Genomic DNA, 4,834 nt, shown 5'->3' on the forward strand with positions numbered 1-4,834 from the left:
GAACAAGGGCTGGATGGGAAACAGATGTCCAGGAACTGGTCCATCCCAGCTCCCAGCATCCTAAGCCCTCCACGGTGCTTCAGAGTCTCAGGGATGATATGAAGGGGCGGAGAGTTGAAGCTCTCAACATGCTAGGAGTCTTGATGCCAGGAGAGAGGTGTTGGGCTCTGGCTAAGAGAGGACGGGAGTGGGGCAGCAGCAGGGTCGGGCTGGCCAGAAGGGATGCCAGGGGAGAGAAAGGCGAGGAGAGAGGCCCGGGGAGCACAGCTGTAACCAGGGTGGTGCTGGCGGCAAAGGGAGGAATCCACAGGCCCCAGTGAGAGCGCAGGGCGCGGGCCGGGCCTGCCCTACACCGGCCGCCTCTGATCACGTTTTCAGGGCCACTGCCCGCCGGCACAGACAATGCTGGGGGAGCCTTTGAAGTCAGAAAGGGATGCCGCGGTGGGAGCCTCGCGAACCTCCTCCCTTCCCCCGTCCTCCCGGGGGAGGGGGCCAGCAGGACAAAACCCAGAGCCGGTCACAGCCGGGCCCCTGAAATGCGTGAGACAAAGGGAAAACAAACAGGTTTGGAGCCAGGCGCACGGTGCCGTGTCTGTCCCCCGCCCCGCCGAGCACGGATGATGGATGGCTGCAGCCAGCCAGCTCGCCCGCCGGGCAGGCCCCGCTATTTACATAACACTGGCGTTCCACCGGTCACCTCTGACACGGCGCTGCCTGGGGCCGAGGCCCGGTGGCCCCGAGGTTCCTCGAGCCACCCGAGAACTGAGACAGCCTGTGAAGGCCCGGCCAGGCCAGGGGAGCCCAGTGCCTGGGGAAGGGAAGGGCAGCAGCCTGATCTGGGCTCAGGGCCCGGGGCCTCCTCCCTGCCAGCCTCCCACGGAAGAAGGAGGAGGCCACGGGGCCGGCAGCTTCCCAGGAGAGAGGACTTCCAGGGCTTTCAAGTCCACGCGGTTCCCCAAGCACGAGCTATAAGCAGAGCTTCCAGGGAGAGCTGGCAGCAGCCACAGGGGGCAGACAGCACTGCGGAGAGCTGGGCACAGTACTGCCGGGCGGCTGAGCCCTGGCACCACAGATGCCCCTTTGCCTCACGCTGCCTTGGACACATTCCACGCCCAGAGTCAGCGATCCACGGGTCCCCAGCCCATTTCCAGCCTAAGAACGAATCTGAGACCCTTCTACCGGGGTCATCTTTTCCTGCCAGGTTCAAATGGGCAGTGTGGTTCCAATTCCCTGTCTCCATCTTCCAGACCCACCCTGGGGGCTCAGCACGACTGGGCCCAGCCCAGGGTGACACGTGTGCCAGGCGTGGTCACCACTGGGCGGAAGGACCCACGGATCAGGGAAGGGCTCAGGCCTTACCTTGTAGTGGGTCCTAGAGGCTCCTCTCTCGCAGTGGGGGCGTCACTTCATCCTGGGGAGGGACAGAGAAGAGCCTCTTAGCCTTTCAAGGCAGGACGCGTACAACTCCCCAGTGTGTGCCCAAGGGCTCCCTGCCACCCCCAGGCCAAGGGGCTGATGCTCCAGGGTGGCCAAGGGTGTCAAAAATTCAGACGCGTGGAGTGGGCACTGATTTTGGCCCATCTGAAAGGACGTGCCTACCAAAATTTGAAAAAATTCAGAAAGCAGCAGGGGCTGATCACAGTGGAAATATGGTCCTCAGGGCACCCCTAACCAAAGAGAGAAAAGTCAGAGCATACTGCACACACCTCCGTGGAGGCAGAGATGTGGGTGTGCAGGTCGGGGTGCTCCTCTGGAGCGGCAGTGGCTGAGCAGCAGGGCCTGGGGACAATGACAGGATACAGCAGCACCCATCCCTTACTCTCTTCCCTTGGCCCCTGAAAATCTACAGCATATGGGTGACTGAGGGGCAAGGGTGGACCAGGCGCCAGGGCACCAGGAAGCCTCAACTCCCAGGAATAGGCTGCAGACAGCACCTTCCACCCTGGGGTCCTACTGATGAGTCACAAGCCATGCCGGGGGCCCACGTAGGGAGAGGGAAAATGGCCCAGCAAGGTAGCGGGTCTTTAGCCAACACGTGACTCAGCCCAGCTTGCCAGGCCCAGGCCCTCTTGCCCAGCGCGTGAGCCTGGGGAGCCAGGTTCAAATGGGACAGACGCCTCGTGTGGACAGAAAACCCAAGGAGCCCTCTGCCTGCTGACCTGGGCCCACCTGCCCTTGCCTGAGCCCGCCCCGCTCCCACCCCGTGGGCCTTCAGAACTCCACCCCTACTCGGGAAAGGTTTTCTGCTTTTCTCGGGAAAGGTTTTATTTCTCCCTACTCCCTCCTTTGTGGCTTATCAATGATGCAAGAGGAATAACACCAATTTCCTTAGGCTGTGTAATCCCCAAATCAGATTGGGGGGATTGCGAGAGGTGAGGTGACCTTGTACAGGGCTCTGGGAATGCCACCCAGTCCCGCCGCCCGCCCTCCCGTTCCCAGGACATATTTGGACAGATAATGCTAATTGTACTTGACGCATCCTCCTAAGGAGGGCTGGGTCCTCTGCCAGCTTTCGCTGCCTTTGCTGGGCTGTCTGGGAAGAGGGTGCCCACTGAGGCAGAGCCCACCCTGCTGGACACCGGGCTCTGGTGGGCATCGAGCAGTTGGGGGGGGTTACCCCATGGGCCTCTGATGCCCATCTGACCCAGATGGTAGGAAGCTAAGATTCTGCAGAGAGCTGGGCGGACAGAGAGAGGGGACAGCAGAGAGGACAGGGGAGCCCTGCTGAGATGGGGTCGAGGTGGGAAGAGTGCAGAAAACAAGCAGTCGGAGAGGAGAGCTGGATGAAGTGGAGGCCAAGCAGGGCTGGGCCACGGGGCAAGGGAGAGAGATCCTGGGCCTCCGCTGAGAGGCGCTGGGCAGGCTTGGCTATCAGAGCTCACAGACCAGCCAGCCCGCCCAGGGGCCCAGTGGGGCGTCATCGCTGTCCGGTCCATCCCACACCCGCCCGCCTGAGATCTCTCAAGGCACCCCGGCCAGCCTCCCTTGAACCTCCAAAGCCCCCCAACTCCACAACTCCAGTATCTCCCTTCTACCACCTTTTTATCCCCTCCCATCCTCCCCAGCAACTGTGCATTTATTAATTCATGAGGCACTAATTAGTTCTTTGTTTAATTTTGTGTTAAACAGACTGACCGGAATGATAACGACTCGCAGCGCGGTGTTGCCGTCCCCAACCACCCCTGTTTTCTGACAACAAGGGAGCGCGGGAGACCGGAGCGCTGAACCCAAATCCCTCAGCAGTTGCACTTCATTAAGTCAAAATGTGACAAGAAGCTTAGAGAGCAACTTGCAGATCTGATCACACAGAACAATCGGGGAGGAAACTTTCCAGGAGTTGGCTGGGGGTGGAGGAGGGATGGGGAGGGTGGAGATGCTTACCGTGCGGGGACCAGGACGTGAACTGGGGTCCTGCCCCTCACCTGGCCCTGGTACAGGCGGCCTGGCGGACTGGAGCAGGGAGGCTGTCTCTGGGTGGGATCTGGACTTCTCTGGGTGGATTCTGGAACCCCCGTGGGGAACCTGAGAAATTCAACTTTCTCTCTCCGTCCTGCCCGGGCATCTTCCCCTGTCACTCTCTGCCTCTCACTGTTCCTGCTGTTTGGTTCTGGCCTGTGTGAGTGAGTGACTGGGCACACCCAGGGCCTGGCAGAGAATCAGAAAGCTGCCGCAGTTAAGGAAGGATTCTGCAAGGCCGGGGGGGAAGCACAGAGGAGACCAGGAGCCCCAACACTTAGGAAGGCTGAAGTTAAGTGCAACCCTTCCAGGCTAAGAAACAGAAGTAACGTGCTCAGGGATCCTGGCCAACATAGCCACTCTCCGCCAGCTGTCCACCCATTCACCCATCCTGCACGCATCCAATGTTCTTCAACCTAAGTACTCTGACCAGAAAACTGAGGACCAAGAGGTTGAGTTCTATGCAGAGGTACACGGTAAATCAGAAACAGAACCAGGTCTGGTTGGCTTCCAGGCTGTGGTAGCTGACTGTAGGCAGGCAGCTGAGCTAACAATGACAACAGGCCTTGTTACCTGCTCCCTCCTGTCCATGTGACAAAGCAAGATCTTGGCCCAGACGTGTCAAGCTGCTAACCCCATAGGTCCACAGGAAGGGATCGGAATTAAGCCCTGTCCCAGTCTAAAGACAGGGCCCCTGCTCTCCTTTTACCTGACCCTAATCTCGGAAGATGTGGACAATGTCTTACATAAATGAGAACATGGAGGGGGATATGAGGAGAATAAGAACAAAGCACACAGAGAAAGTTGACACACCGGAGCCCAGATCGTGTGTGAAGATCCTCCTGCCTTCTTCCCATTGGCCACTGCGCCAGCCCAGGTGTGGCCTGACCCACCCGCTGAGAGCCGGGGCCTGAGGCAGAGTCTGCAGGTCAGCCTTGCCCTTGCCTTTCCCCAGCCGGTTCCGGTTCGGAAGTGCAGTAGTGGTCTCTCGCCCGAGCCTGGCAGCCCTGGGCTGGCTTCTGTTCATTTGCTGTCAGGCTTCCTAAGCAAACCAATTAAAACTAATCATTAATTATAAAAGAGAACAAGAAGAGTAGAAGAGAGGGGAGAGGGTGGAAGGGCGAGGTGGGAAGGAGGTGAGGGAGAGTGGGGGTAGAGTGGGAAGCCGCGAGGGCCTGCAGGGAGCTCGGAGTGGGGGGCTGTGGGCCTGGGAGCTGGAGGGGACCAGAGGCACAGGAGGTGCTGGAGTTGAGGGAGGGCAGGAAGGGCGCCAAAGATGGTAGGGAGGGGGCTGCCGCGGGCGGCGGCGGCGGGGGGGGGGGGGTGGTGGGGGGGAGGGGGGGGAGGGAAAGGCTGCAGAGGAGGGAAGGGGGAAGAA

The 4,834-nt window shown here is 60.1% G+C and overlaps 1 protein-coding gene across 1 annotated transcript in view; it reads right to left on the minus strand.

Moving 5' to 3' along the window:
- The window catches only part of CASZ1 (castor zinc finger 1), a 141,353-nt gene that overhangs the window by 57,352 nt on the left and 79,167 nt on the right, over window positions 1-4,834 (minus strand). The window contains exon 3 of the mRNA XM_007463150.1: window positions 1,360-1,411. The gene's annotated coding sequence lies outside the window, so the exon portion shown is untranslated. The remainder of the gene's footprint in view (window positions 1-1,359; window positions 1,412-4,834) is intronic.

This window comes from Lipotes vexillifer, unplaced genomic scaffold (assembly GCF_000442215.2).
Source record: "Lipotes vexillifer unplaced genomic scaffold, Lipotes_vexillifer_v1.1 scaffold109, whole genome shotgun sequence".
NCBI lineage: Eukaryota > Metazoa > Chordata > Mammalia > Artiodactyla > Lipotidae > Lipotes > Lipotes vexillifer.